At 55.7% G+C, this 15,226-nt stretch overlaps 1 long non-coding RNA gene across 1 annotated transcript; it reads right to left on the bottom strand.

The window, feature by feature from the left end:
• Positions 1-13,083: 13,083 nt before the first annotated feature.
• Positions 13,084-14,985, bottom strand: LOC146764307 (uncharacterized). The gene is made up of 2 exons (XR_014950930.1): positions 14,154-14,985; positions 13,084-14,051 (listed from the first exon to the last, which is right to left on the bottom strand). It is a non-coding gene; the product is annotated as an uncharacterized LOC146764307 (long non-coding RNA).
• Positions 14,986-15,226: the final 241 nt, after the last annotated feature.

The following is a 15,226-nucleotide window of genomic DNA, read 5'->3' as shown; positions in this document are numbered from 1 at the left end:
CATGCTGGCCGTGCCAGAGCTGTGCCCAGAGCTGCCCATCACTGCTGCCTTTGGGAGCAGAGCAGGAGGGCAGGACATGTGCCCAGCCTGCAGCCAGCCACGGCACCTCCAGCCCTCAGCAGCTGCCCAGAGCAGGACGCTCCTGTGCTCGCTGCCATCTCCCCAGAGCTCTGATCCCACCATCCCCAGCAGACAGGACCCACCTCACGCCATCCCCCGCTGGAAGAAAAGCTGCTCTCAAACGATGCCCTCAGCCTTCTCCAAGGGCACAGCCCATCCACGCTGCAGCTGCTCCCAAGCACGTCCTGATCCAGACTGGACTCCACCTGAAACGCTTCCTCTAGAAAGACAAACATCAAATTATGGAAAATAGGTTACAGAGAAAAAGGGGAACAAGAAAAAAGGTCAAAAATCTTATCTCTGTCAGGGCCCTAAGGAAGGCCCAACCCCTGCGTGCCAGGGAAAAACCCACCATGGGGGAGGGAATCCCAGGCTTTCTCCCTTCCCCTGCACTGCCCTCATGGTGATCCCAAAGCAAACAAGGGCAGTGGAGCAGCCCAAGCCCTTCCTTGCCTGCAAAGCAAAGCAGCCCCTGAACAGGGTCTGGAGTCCCACCTCTGCTCCCACCATGGGGGTTTGTTTGTGTGGGGCTGGGTGCCCCAGCCCAGCCCCAGCCCGGGGCACGGTGGGTGCTGGGGGCTTTTGGCAGGGCCAGGAGCCCACTCCCATTTCATATCCACCCCAGCCCATGTCCCCAGCCCTTCCAAAAGCAGCCTGGCAGCCGACTGAAGGATCAGCTGCATCCGCCCCAGCAAAGGGGGAACCTTTGCTTCCCAGCCAGGCTGTGCAATGCCCAAATCTGGGAGCATCCCCCTGCGTGTGGACTCATCTACAAACTCCCTGTGGAGCCTGGCTTTGGAGGAGGTGTCAGAATCAAAGTCCACCATCTTCAGCCTGCCGGTGGTCAGGTGGAGCAAGAGGTTGTCATCCTTGATGTCCTCACTGTCCCCAGCAGCAGCAGCCCCACCTGGGACAGCTTCTCCAGGGGCTCCTTCTTCCCTGGGCCAGACCAGGCTGTCAGGGCTCTGCCCAGGGCCCCAGCCATCCATGAACCATGGCAGGCAAAACCAGGGGGATGTTGGCCACCAGTGCTTGCCACACCAGGTCTCCAGCTCAGCTCCAGCCCATGAGCTGTGTTCCCTCCTGCTGACCCCTGCTCAGAGCTACAGGCAGGACAAAACCTGTCTGGTTGGCTTTGCTACTGAGTGCCAAGAGATGTGTGGAGCTGTTACCTGCCAGGCCCCTGGATCCAACTGTGCATGTGGATCTCTCCCATCTTCTAGGGCAGAGGAACATGGATCATGGAAAATCTCTTCTAAGGATGGCCTGTCCAAGGGCTGCATGGACAAACACCTATTAATGACATCCTGGCACTCTGGGGAGAGAAACCAGAAATCACCAGTCATTTGGAGAAGTTGCCCCCTTTTCCCGTACCCAGGCCATGCTGGGTGTGCTTAGAGGTGGGCCTAAACTTCCCCATGGATTTTCTGTTTGGAGGAGAGCAGGAGAACAGGACATGTGCCACCTCCTCAGCAGCTGCCAGAGCAGAATGCCCATGAGCTGCTGCTGTCTCCCAGCACTGGTATTGCTCCCGAAGCCAGAGATGAGGATCCACCTTGAGAGAGCCGTCCTGGGAACAAGATCTGCCCCCAGATATCTCCTGGCTCCTCCTGAACGGGTGCTTCCCCATGACCAGGTGGTGCAGCACAAGGTCCAGGGATCAGATCGTCGCTGCCTCACCGTGGTAGCATTGCTGGTGGATCCTCTCTGGTGGGCTGTAGGACAGGGTTCCTGTGGAACACAGACACAGTTCATCAGGGGGATGCTGCAGCCTCCAGCACCTGGCAGAGCAGCCCCCGTGCCTCCTCCTCCGGCAGGAACCCCCGCTCCGCCAGGAAACCCGACAGGTCCTGGCACCGCTCCGGATGCTCCAGCACCAGCACAAAGCTGTCGGGGAGCTGAAGCCACTCCAGGAGCTGAATGACACCAGCACAGCCAGAGGAGACCTTGTCCAGCAGCGCGATCTCCAGGGCTGCGCTGGTGCCGTGGGGCTGCGGGAGGAGCACGATGCCGTCAGTGGGGCTGATGCCGTGCCGGGGGTCGGGAACCCCTCGGCCAGCCCGGGATGCTCTGCGCCCTGCGCTGGCCCCACGCCCGCTCTCCCTCCAGGCGTCCTGGCAGCTCCCACCCTGCCGGGCCCCGGCTCAGCCCCGCCCGGCACGGCCCGGCTTCTGCCGCTGGCCCGGCTCATCACCAGCTCGCCCCGGCGCCGGACGCGGTTCCCTGGCACCCTTTTGATGGCCACCTGCGAGCCGAGGGCAGCAGCGGGCTGAGCTCGCCGCCTGCCCCGCACAGCCCCATCCTTCTCCTCCTTCTCCTTCTCTCCCTCCTCCTCCTCCTTCCCCTCCTCCGTGCCCGCCGCCGGCCCCGCCGCTCCCCGGGCGCCGTCCGAGAGCCGCGTGGCCGCGCAGCCGCCGCCGCAGCCGCCGCTGCCCAGCAGCGAACCCGCCGGGGCCGCTCCTGCCGGGCCTCCTGCGCCTTCCCTGCGGGCGGGACGCGGCTGTCAGCGCTCGGCCCGGGCCAGGAGCGGCCCCGAGCGCCGCCCGAGCGCCCCGGGCCGGCCATGCCCCGGCGTTCTCCCCCGGCATCCCAGATTCGCCATGAAATGGGAACCCTGAGCTTGTGGAAGTGCCTGAAGGATGCCCTGTTCCTCTGCAGGGACACTCGGGCTGAGACAGGAGCCGGAGCCCTCTCTGGGGAAGCCTCCTCCGAGCTGCAATTTGTGCCGTGCTGGGAGAGGAGGAGGAGGGGAGAAGGCTGGCGCTGTGTGGCAGGAGCAGGAGGTTTGGGCCGCAGGACATTCCGTCTGCGCCGCTGCCCCGCAATGGGCGGGAACGCTGTGGGGAAGACTGGGGGACACTGGAGCGGGATATAGATGACACTGGGGAGAACTGGGAGGGCCTGGGAATGAACTCAGGTGTATTGGGAGGGACTGGGCTGTGCTGGGAGGGACTGGAGGGGCACTGGGGCTGTACTGGGCTGTACTGGGGCTGTACTGGGGCTGTACTGGGCTATACTGGGGATGAACTGGGCTGTGCTGGGAGGGACTGAAGGGGTTGAATGGGCTGTTCCCGCCCCCACCGCCTCCCATTTGCCGAGGCTCCCGCCCATCACAGCCCCAACCAATCAGCGCCAGGGATTATGGCTTTGGGGGCGGGGCCTGGGGTCTGCGCCATCTTTTTTTTACTTACAACTCCCGTCATGCTCTGCGGCCCCATAGAGCCCCATTAAAGCCGGGACTACAACGCCCGTCATGCCCCGCGCTCCACAGAACCGCGGTACCGCCCCCATCTGTCCCATCAGTGTCCCCCAGACCCTCCGGGACCCCCAAGTGCCCCTCAGCGCCCATTCGGGACCACCAAAATTTTACTGGCAAAGTACAAAAGAACAAGGAACTTTGGAAAAGTGTTTAATACAAATCCAATCCAACTTAAATCACTTGTCATAGCAGTAACTTCATTCACTCAGCCCATTTAGCCTGGAAAGCCCTAAACACTGAAGTTGTTCAGGTACCCACAAATGTTCCATATAAAGAGCATTAGAAGGAGAGGAAAGAGAGAGAGAGACAGGAAGACAGAAGCTCCACAGAAAGACACACATGTGGCTCCCAGCTCCTGGGGCTCCAGTGTGGGTGAGACACAAACCCCAGGAGAAGGCAGAGTCCATACCAGGGGCTGGCCTTGTGCTCCTTGGTTTTAAGCCCCTGGGCCTTCGTGGGCCTCCCCCCAGCTGGGACTTCTGATATCTCAGGTGTTCAGAGCTGGGTGAGCGCTGTCCCATCTGTGTGACTGATTGACAGCTCAGCCCAAGGTGTCTGGAGACATTGATCTCATCCAGCCTCTGACAGCGACCATGGTGACACTGGGGAACCTCATGGAGCATCATGGAGCCATGGGTCAGTTGGGACAAGGCAGGTCCAGAGACACCCTGGTGACACTGGGGAACCTCATGGAGCCATGGGTCAGTTGTGACAAGGCAGGTCCAAGGACACCCTGGTGACACTGGGGAACCTCATGGAGCCATGGGTCAGCTGTGACACTGTGGGGACCTCGTGGAATCAGAGCAGACCATTGGGAAGCTCCCATGGATCCAAGGGCCCAGGGTGACACTGTGGAGCCCAGAGTGTCACGAGGAGCCATTGTGACACTGTGGGTCCCCATGGAACCAAGGGAACATGGGACAGGCTGATGCCTTAAGTTTTAGCTTCCATATTTTCCCAATTCTGTGCTGTATCAGTCTGTAACTCTGAACTTCATGCAGAGTGTCAGCAAGTTCTCTTACAGTGTAGTCAGACAAAACAATCCTTTTCCTGCCCGAGATCCAAGGACACCGCTGCAGCTTCAGGCCCAAAAAGTGAAAACACCAGCGAATTGAGGAGAGCAGACTGGGAGGGTGGGGCTGCATAACCTGAAGGTGTAATTGACAATTAACCCCAATATGGAAATGAACCAGAACTTTTAAAAGTGTGAAAACGCGTGACCTGGCGTCCATCCTGGGTGTACCATCAGCCAGGCCCTTGTACTGCCCAGGTGAATCCTTTGAAGGCCTTTTTAATAAATCCCCACTTTAGTCCTGTAACACTGTCCAGCCTCTGCTCTAGGTGGCCTCTCAAGGCATCAAGGCCTGGCTGGCTGGGCCACCTGGGGGCCACCTCTCATCTGCCTGCGAAACACTGGGACCCTGTGCTTTTCTTTCTTATGGGAAAAAAGCACCTTTCACATCCAGGCACCCATGGCCAAAGTTGGGAATCCGCCTCCAGGATTCCCTATATCCATGGATTTCTCCGAGGTGAAAGCTTCCAGGAGAGACAAGTCTGGCTGGCCTTGGTCTCCAAAGAGCTGATTCTTATCTGCCTTTGAAACACTGGGGCTTTGTGCCTTCCTTTCTGATGAAAAGAACTCTTCTTCCTGCCCAGGTGCCCATGGCCAGAACTGAGATTCCACCTTCAAAATTCTGAATATCCAAGGATTTCCCCCAGATGAAAGGTCCAGGAGAGACAGGTCTGGCTCTCTTGGCCTATGGTGACCACCTCTCATCTTGTTCCAAAACACCTGGGCTCCACGCTTCTCTTTCCTATGGGAAAAACCATCCATCTCGACCAGATGCCCATGGCCAAAGTTTGGAATCCTCCTCCAGAATTCCCTAGGTCCAAGGATTTCTCAGTGACAAAAGCTGCCAGGACAAACAGGTCTGGCTGGCCCAGCCTCCCAGGAGCCTTCTCTCTCTGCTTCTGCCCCTGCAACACGGGGGCTCTGGGCTTTCCTTCCTATGGAAAAGAACTGTCCTTCTTAACAATGCAGAAATGGCTGAAATTGGGGTTCCACCTCCCAAATTCCCTATATCCAAGGGTTTCTTTCAGACAAAAAAAATACCAGAACAGAGAGGTCTGGCTGCCCTTGGCCTCTGATGGTCACCTTTCATCTGCCCCTGAAACACCGGTGTTCCGTCCTTGCCTTCCTATGGAAAAGAACCGTTCTTCACCTCCAGGCAGCCAGGTCTGAAACTGGCATTCCAACTCTAAAATTCCCTATATCCAAGGACAAAATCTGCCAGCACCATCTGATCTGGCTGCCCTTGGCCTCTGGTGGCTGTGGCTCATCTGCCCCTGCAGCACTGGGGCTGGGTTGTTCCCTTCCTGTGGAGACCATGGTGGCATGGTGAGGACCTGGTGGAACCATGGAGTCCATTGTGACACTCTGGGGCCATGGTGACACCGCGGGGCTCCATGGAACCCAGAGACCACCATGACTCTGTGGGGCCTTGTGGAACTGTGGAGACCATTCCGACCCTTCAGGGCCTGGTGTCACCAAGGGGGATTGTGACACCTCAGGGCTACCTGGAAACAAGGGACCATTGGAACACTGTGGGGCTCCATGGAATGAGGGGAACAGGGAACAGGTCTGGCAGGCTTGGCCTCCCAGGGGCCACCTGACAGGTCTGGCTGATCTTGGAATGTCAAGGGCTGCTTCTCATCTGCCCATGAACCACTGGGGCTCCGTACTTTCCTTGCTATGGAAAAGAACTGTCCCTCTTTTTCGACACCCATGGACAAAATTGGTACTTCTCCTAAAAAATTTCCTGTATGCAAGGGCATCTGCCAGAAAAAAACCTTCCAGCTCTGGCTGGCCTTGGCCTCTGATGGTCGCATCTCAGTTGCCTCAGAAGCACTGGGGCTCTGTGCCTTCCTTCCTGCAGAAAAGAACTGACCCTCTTGTCCAGGGGCCATGGCAGGAACTGGAATTTGGCCCGCAAAATTCCATCTATCCTAGGATTGCTCCCAGACAAAAGCTGCCAGGACAGACAGTTCTGCCTGGCCTTGGCCTCTGGTGATATGAGCAGAATGTTTTCCTTTGCAAACACCTTGGACAGGGCCCAGAGATCTCCCGAGCTGGGTTTTGCAGGCTTCAAGAACATAACCCACGTATGGAGGCTGATGTGCCTGGGCTCAGCTGTGAAGAGACTGAGGACAGATCAGGAGTGGCCTGGCAGGGCTTGAAGGGTGGATGTGGAAATGGTGGAGCTTTTCTCCATAGTGGGAATCAGGCAGGAAGAGAAATTATGCCACAAATGCAGCTGGGGAAGTCCAGACTGGACACAGGAGGAGAAAGAAATTTCCCTCCCAGGGCAGGGCTGTGGTGCAGCACGTCCCCAGCAGGAGCCTGGAGCAGCCCAAGGCTTTGTGTGGCCAGGCAGGGGCAGCAGGAGGCAGAGCTGCCAGCAAAGGAAGGGCCAGCGAGGTGGGGCAGCCGGGGGTGACGACAGCCTGCAGGGACAGAGGCGCAGGGCAGGGACACCGTGGGACAGCCTGGGCTGCAGAGGGCTCAGGGATGTGCAGCAGCTGCAAGGCCCTGACAGAGCCAACCTGTGCAGCCCTTTGGCCATGGCTGCTGGCCCTGGGCCTGAGGCCACGAGGGGACAAGTGACCCTTGCAGCCCTGGGGCCTCAGTGCCTCCTTGTCCCTGCTCAGCAGCCTGGCAGGGGCCGCCCCATGGTCCTGCCCTTGGCACTGCACATCCCCACATGCCAGTGCCCATCCCGGGAAGAGCCCTGAGCAATGAGGGAGGGACAGGATCTGCCTTGCCAGGGGCTGGGGCTCAGGCCTGGGCCCTTTGCATTCCTGAAACACATCCAGGTTTGCTCAGCACCAGAGACACCTTCCCCTTGCTTGTCCCTTGCTGTCATCTCTGCTCCAGCATTATGCTCTACTTGGGGACACTTTCTCAGTCGTGTCCCTCAGTGGGACCCATTAAAAGTCCAAGAAACTTCAGTGTTTCAATCACACTTTGAGTTCTTGAGAAGTTTTTTGAGCACACTCTCTGGGAATGAGACTAATGAAAACAACAGCAGCCCCTGAGAGGGTCATTAAAGTCCTTGTGCTGTGTCTGTGCTGCTGAGCTGGGCCGGGCTCCTGGCACAGAGGGTGATCCTGGTAAGCAAGCAGAGCTTCAAAAGCACATTTCTCTTGCTGAGCAGCTCTTCTCCCAGCCCAGCAGGGGTGGGGCACTGCCTGCAGCCAGCCCGGGCACAGCACAGAGGCACAGAGAGCTTCAATCAGTCAGGGCTGGGAAGGGGCTGAGAAGTGCCTGGGGCAGAATCACTGCCAGCCCTTGGCACAGGAACCTCTGGCTGCAGGACAATGCAGCTGCAGCTCCTGGAGAGATCTCCTAAAGCTGGAACATCCCAATGCCCACAGATCCTGTGAGTACTGAGTATTTCTGGTGCAGGGGAGGTGAAATGCTCATGAAGCTCTGACATACTGAGGGCTTCTGATTAGTCATAGAATATTTCCAAGACAAGGATTTTGATAAAAATGTGGAAATTTCCTAAGAATTTGTAGTCAGCTGTCTACTATTGAAGAGTGGCAGGGAAAGAAGGATAAATATTAAAGGTTGATTATGAATATTGACAAGTGCATGAGACGTCTGAACTATTACTTTTAGTGATCAGTAGGTTCACAGGAGATCCCTAATGTGCTTGCAGCCACTCTGCCCCTGGACAGCAGCAGCATCACCTTTGCTGGAGCCATCAGGCTCAGTCTGAGCTGTCCTTTCTCCAAGCTGCAAACAGAACCTGCCCCCAGCCCGTGCCCTGCAAACAGGCAGGGTTCTGTCAGGCCAAGGAGAGTGCACAGAGATTTGGGGTGTGGGAATGCTGGCAGGGAGAGATGAGGCACAGGGAAACACCTGCAGGAGGAAAATCTCCCGGAAGCAGAGGGAAGATCAGGGAAGGAGAGAAAACAAATCCCAGAAATGCTGTGGCAGGGAGAGTTTAGAGATGTCCAGAGGATCCCCTCCAGTGCAGCCCCTCCCTCTGAACAAGCCCCCTCCCTCCTGTGCCCCAGCCAAGCCTCTGCCCTCAGGGCCGGGGCTCCAAGGCGTGCAGCAGAGCCGTGGGGCAGCTCTGCAGCCCCGGGCCCAGTTCCCTCTGCAGAGCACAGGGCTGGGAGCAGCTGCCCGGCACTGGGGGCTCTGGCAGGGGGCACAGCTGGCTCAGGGTGACACAGCTGTCCCCAGTGCCCGGCTCTGGGCAATGCTGGCAGTGCAGCCAGGGAAGGAGCTGCACCTCCCTTCATCCAGTGCCATCAGAGGGACACTTGGAAGTGTCCCTGAGATTTCAGTCCAAGCTGGGAGCTTCAATGCAGAGTGCAAAGCTGTCCTAGAGAATCTCTGATTTATGAGATTTATGGGGAAAGGTAGAGGTGTTGTGACACTGAAAATGCTGCTGGGTTGGTGAAATGAGCAAGGTCAGTCCTTGGCTACAAATGTGGAGCTGGGCTGTGGTGGATCCATCTGCTCTTACCTGTACCTGAGTGTTTATAAGAGAAACATGGGAGTGTGACCATCCTTCATGTGAGAAAAATGAAAGCCAAGCGAAGCTCCAAACATAATGAATAATCATCTCCTCTCAGTCTCCACTCATCATCTTTCCTCAGAAAACTCACTGTATTCATCAATGAGATGGAGATATGCTGAGGGTTTCTGATATCCAGGAATACCAGGAGAAACATGGAGGCAGCATAAAAAGAAAACCACAAAACTCTCAAATACAGAAGTGTATACATCTGTGTTACAGAGGAGGGTGTATGGGAAATGGTGTTAACTTTAATTACAGGCATCTCCTCTAACCCTTCACTGTCCTTTCTCCATGACCAGGCGCCCATGGGCAACCACAGCAAATGTCCAACAGCAGCTCCATCAGCCACTTCCTCCTGCTGGCACTGGCAGACACGCGGCAGCTGCAGCTCCTGCACTTCTGCCTCTTCCTGGGCATCTCCCTGGCTGCCCTCCTGGGCAACGGCCTCATCATCAGCGCCGTAGCCTGCGGCCACCACCTGCACACGCCCATGTTCTTCTTCCTGCTCAACCTGGCCCTCAGCGACCTGGGCTCCATCTGCACCACTGTCCCCAAAGCCATGCACAATTCCCTCTGGGACACCAGGAACATCTCCTACTCAGGATGTGCTGCTCAGCTCTTTTTCTTCATGGTCTTCATTTCAGCAGAGTATTTCCTCCTGACCATCATGTGCTATGACCGCTACGTGTCCATCTGCAAACCCCTGCACTACGAGACCCTCCTGGGCAGCAGAGCTTGTGCCCACATGGCAGCAGCTGCCTGGGCCAGTGGCTTTCTCAATGCTCTGCTGCACACAGCCAATACATTTTCCCTGCCCCTGTGCCATGGCAATGCCCTGGGCCAATTCTTCTGTGATATCCCACAGATCCTCAAGCTCTCCTGCTCCAATTCACACCTCAGGGAACTTGGGCTTCTTGTGGTTACTACCAGTTTATTATTTTGTTGTTTTGTGTTCATTGTTTTCTCCTATGTGCAGATCTTCAGGGCTGTGCTGAGGATCCCTTCTGAGCAGGGACGGCACAAAGTCTTTTCCACCTGCCTCCCTCACCTGGCTGTGATCTCCTTGTTCCTCAGCACTGCTATGTTTGCTCACCTGAAGCCCCTCTCGATGTCCTCCCCATCCCTGGATCTGGCCCTGTCAGTTCTGCGCGATGAAATCCTGCTCAGCGTGGGCAACTGAGCCCTTGAAGGACTTAGGTCAAGGCTTGCTTTCCCTCCCAAAGCCTTCCCTTGGCAGCCTTGGGCAGGGGATTCATCCTCCCTCCCTCCTCCTTCCCACAGACCTGCTCGGAACCACTCTGTTGGCACTTTCAATTCTCTGTGTCTGTCCTCAAGTGCAGTGCCAACCTGGGTCAGTCCTGGCTCTGTCCTGAGCTCCCAGGAGTTCACAGGCTGAGATGGCAATGCTCAGCCACACCAGGGCCCTGCCCCTGCCAGCAGCACCCCCACAAGAAGCAGCAGCAGCAGCAGCAGCAGCAGCAGCTGCAATCTCCTCTCAGCTGTTGGTGCCCCTGCACTGCAGCCCCTCCCGCTGGCACCAACGTTCCCTTGTGGCCTTGGAGACAGTCCTGAATCCATCCATGGGGTCACAGAGCCATGGAATCCCAGAGTTCCATGTTCCTGGAAGCCTGGGGTCATTGAATCCTGAGAACCACACTCAGAGGAGGAGGAGGAGGAGGAGGAGGAGGAGGAGCAGCAGGAGGAGGAGGAGGAAGACGAGGACGAGGAGGAGGAGGGCGAGGAGGAGGAGGACGAGGAGGAGGACGAGGACGAGGAGGACGAGGAGGAGGAGGAGGAGGACAAGGAGGAGGAGGAGGACGAGGAGGAGGAGGACGAGGACGAAGAGGAGGAGGAGGAGGACGAAGAAGAGGAGGAGGAGGAGGATGAGGAGGAGGAGGAGGAAGAGAAGGAGGACGTGGAGGAGGAGGACGAGGAGGACGAGGACGAGGAAGAGGACGAGGATGATGAGGAGTAGGAGGACAAGGACGAGGAGGAGGAGGACGAGGACGAGGAGGAGGAGGACGAGGAGGAGGAGGACGAGGAGGAGGAGGAGGAGGACAAAGAGTAGGAGGAGGAGGACGGGGAGGACGAGATCGAGGAGGAGGACGAGGAGGAGGACGAGGAGGAGGAGGACGAGGAGGAGGAGGAGGAGGACAAAGAGTAGGAGGAGGAGGACGGGGAGGAGGAGATCGAGGAGGAGGACGAGGACGAGGAGGAGGATGAGGACGAAGACGAGGAGGAGGATGAGGAGGAAGAGGCGGAGGAAGAGGAGGAGGAGAAGAATGAGGACGAGGAGGAGAAGGAGGACGAGGATTAGGAAGAGGAGGACGAGGACGAGGATGACGAGGACGAGAAGAAGGAGGACGAGGACCAGGACGAGGACGAGGATGAGGACGAGAAGGAGGATTAGGAGGAGGACGAGGAGAAGGACGAGGACGACGAGTAGGACTACGAGGACTACGAGGACGACGAGGAGGACGAGGAGGACGAGGAGGAGGGCCAGGAGGCGGACGAGAATGAGGAGGACGAGGAGGATGACGAGGAGGAGGACTAGGACGAGGAGGAGGAGGAGGACGATGACAAGGAGGTGTAGGACGAGGAGGAGAAGGATGAGGATGAGGAAAAGGATGAAGATGCAGAGGGCAAGGAGGATGAGGAGGAGGACGAGGAGGAGGAGGATGAGGAGGAGGAGGAGGAGAACGAGGAGGAGGAGGAGGACGAGGAGGAGGACGAGGAGGAAGAGAAGAATGACGATGATGAGGAGGATGAGGAGGAGGACAATGACAAGGAGGATGAGGAGGGGGAGGAGAAAGGGGAGGAGCAGGAGGAGGAAGAGGAGGAGGAAGACGACAAGGACTAGGGCAAGTATAAGGAAGATGGGGAGGAGGAGGAGAACAAGGAAGAGGAGGAGGCAGAGAAGCATGAAGAGGAGGAATAGAAGGAGGAAGAGAGAGGACAAGGACAAGGAGGATGATGAGGTTGAGGAGGAGGAGGACAACGAGGAGGAGGAGGAGGAGAAGAAGGATGAGGACGAGGACGAATAGGAGAAGGATGAGGATGAGGAAAAGGATGAAGATGCAGAGGACAATGAGGATGAGGAAGAGGAGGAGGAGGAGAAAGAAGATGAACAGGAGGAGGAGGAGGACAAGGAGGAGAATAAAGAGGAGGAGGACAAGGATGTAAATAATGACGTGAGACTAGTCCATTCTATAATGTCAACAAGTCTCAGTTTATTCCAAGCACACATGTACACTTATACCCGTTATAATGAAGCTCATGCATATTACAAAACTTAGGCTCATCATTGGTGTATTAAAAACAGGTCAACCCCACCTTTGGAGCTTTCTGAGCTTGCTTTGTTTTCCCTTACATTTATCTTTTTGCTGACCATTCTACTGTTGGGAACCAGCTTACCCAAGGACATAAGATATTATTGCTACATCTGCTATTGCTGCACTACGCAATTTTCAGCTACTGCTTCACTAACTGCACGTAGTCATGTCCTTTCTCACGAAGCCATTCATCCACAAAACTCTCCATATTTCTTATCATTCATGCTGTGACATTCAATAGCCCATTATCAGCAAATGTCTGTCCTGAGGGAGGATTGATTGTGGAAGAGATAAGGAAAAACTACCCACTTAACACAGGACAACTGCCATACAGATGGCAAATAGAACACATCTTGCTTTTCAGTCTGGGACAGGAGGACACAAACAAAATCAGCTGAGAAGGCAGCACTCTGAAAATCAAATCAGAACTGACAGAAAATGAATGGCACAGAAATCAATAATTCTGATAGTTTTACTTAATATCAAAATAAATCACACCCACCCAGCCCCAAACAATCCTGACCCCACACCCTCAAATTTGGATCTCACTTCTCCCGATCACCTTCCAACCCCATCTCATCCTGGAGGCTGAGGAATTGAGCAATTTTAGCATCGGACTGAGGTGGGAACCAGCCATTTTGAGGTGGGATTGGGTCACTTTGAGGTGACAGACTGTCATGGTTTGACACTGGCACAATGCCAGTGCCCCCATGAAAATGTGATCCCTACCTGGAATGCTGTGAAGTGTAATCTAGAATAGAGCAAAGCAGGCCCAAGCTTGATAACAGGAAAAAAACTTTATTAAACTACCACTACAAAAGAAAAGAGAAAACTAAAGAAGGGAAAAAAACCACACAAAGATCCAAATGAAAACCTTGCAAAACATTCCTCCCCCCACCACCCAACTCCAACAAACCACAGTGAGACACAATTTGGACCCCAATCAGGTTTCCACCCTCCAGACAATCAATCCTCAGTCCATCGAGGGAACAGAGTCTCTCCTGTGCCACAGACCCCCCAAGAAACACAGCTCCACATCCTGTGTTTCCATGTCACACATGGCACCGCCCGGAGAAAAAGTTTGCCATGGTGACCCTTCTCCTTTCCATGCACAGTGCTCTCACCACAATGCATGGATGGTCACTGCCTTTAGGATTTTTCCTTTCAAGGATGCCCTGCCAAGAGGGGAGAAAACAACAGTTCAGTTTTCATTGTTTGGGACCACAGTCCCCCCCCAATTTCCCCTGGGGCCGAGGGCTCAAGAACAGAGATCTTCTTCTCTTCTCTTCTCTTTTCCTTTCCAGGGCAAGGGGGCGCCACCACAAACCCCCTAACCTTTTCTCTGTTCACTCCAATTTTGTCTTTTTCCCAGCTGAAGCAGGTCTCTCGACTCACTGGCATCCTCCCAAAACACAGTCCCTCTTGACGGAGAAGATTTGGTTCAGGTTGTGGCTAACACGGAAAAGTCCAGCCAAAAGCCACTCCTTGTCCCCCTCCCATCCAGAATTCCTCCTTCCAACATCCCATCCCAGGGTCCAAGGTGTCCATCTTCCTCTCTTTCAAACCGAGGAGGGGAAAGGAAAATTCACACAGCTTTCATTTCTCAAGGAAGGGTTAAAAGTCCGAACTCCCAGGATGGCTCGATGCCCGGACATCCAGCAACTCCCACACAACTGGGCACCTTGCAGCAGCTCCCCCCGCTCCTCCTTCCTTGCGGCTTTCTCTCTCCCTCTCGGGAGAGGAACTCTGGGGGGGGAAATGGAGACATCCCAGATTTCTTCCACCCTTCCATCTGAAGGGGCCAGCCCGGTTCCAGTCCTTTCACCACCCTTCGGGCTTTCGGCCTACCTTTCTCAGGCCATGGGCTTCCCCTCCCCCACCCAGCTTGTGGCTGGGCAGGGGAGGTTTGCACTGCACGCTGACCAGAACCAAAGAGAGCGAGTTCCCCTGAGAATTCTGCTTTCAACCCCTCTGTGTTCTCAGAGGCGTGTCTACTTTCAATTGGTCAATATCTAAATTGACCTCTTCCTTCCGGAAAAAAATTCTCTTTCCGTGTCAAACCACGACACTTCCTGATCCACTGCCCCAGACAAGAGAGAAATCAAGGCAGAGCCATGGTTTGTCAGGACTTTTTTGATCCGAATGAGCCCCATGATGCATTTGGAGCTGAGCCCTGGAATCTCACAGCCTGAGAGGAGATTGCACAAACCTTTACAGGAGTAAAAGTCAAGAGGAAACACCCAAGGTGTCTCAAGGCATTAATGGGACCCACTGAGGTCCATCCCCAACACAGAGTCTTCGTGGATTCCTTGGAAAAGAGAACTGGAGACCAGGATGGCACAAAAACCTCTCAGAAACTGAAAATGGCACAAAAACCTCTCCGTTTTGAAAGGACAATCCAAAGTACCCTAAGAACCTTGAGGATCTCAAAGCATTAATGAGCCCCACTGAGTGTCAGTACAAAGCTCTCATGGGACTCCTTAAAGCAGATAATTGAGGCCATGATTGCATAAACCTCTCAGAGACTCCAAGGCAAAAGCCAAACCCAAAGTCCTTTGAAAAGCCTGCAGTCTCTGGGAGCATGAAGGAGCCCCCAGGGCCATTCCTGACCAAGGCTCCCCAGGGACTCCTTCCAGCAGATCCTTGAGGCCACTGGGATGTGGGCATGGGGGGGATGCTGAGGGCAGGAACAGGGGCTGACAGTGCCCAGCCTGGCTGGGGCTGTGCCAGGAGGCCCCAGGGCCTCAGGACAAGGTGTCTCCTCACAGCCCTTGGTAGCACAGACCCTGCTGTGCCCCAGGGCACCAAGACTTGGCTTCTCTTTGTCCCCACCTGCCATCAGTGCCTCCAGTTCTCTGATCTGCCTGGGGCCTGGGGACACTTTCTCAGTCGTGTCTCTCGGTGGGACCCATTAAAAGTCC

The sequence above is a fragment of the Lonchura striata genome, chromosome 35 (genome assembly GCF_050655825.1).
Source record: "Lonchura striata isolate lonStrDom1 chromosome 35, ASM5065582v1, whole genome shotgun sequence".
In the NCBI taxonomy this organism is placed as follows: Eukaryota; Metazoa; Chordata; class Aves; order Passeriformes; family Estrildidae; genus Lonchura; species Lonchura striata.
This window is presented reverse-complemented; position numbering and strand designations above follow the sequence as displayed.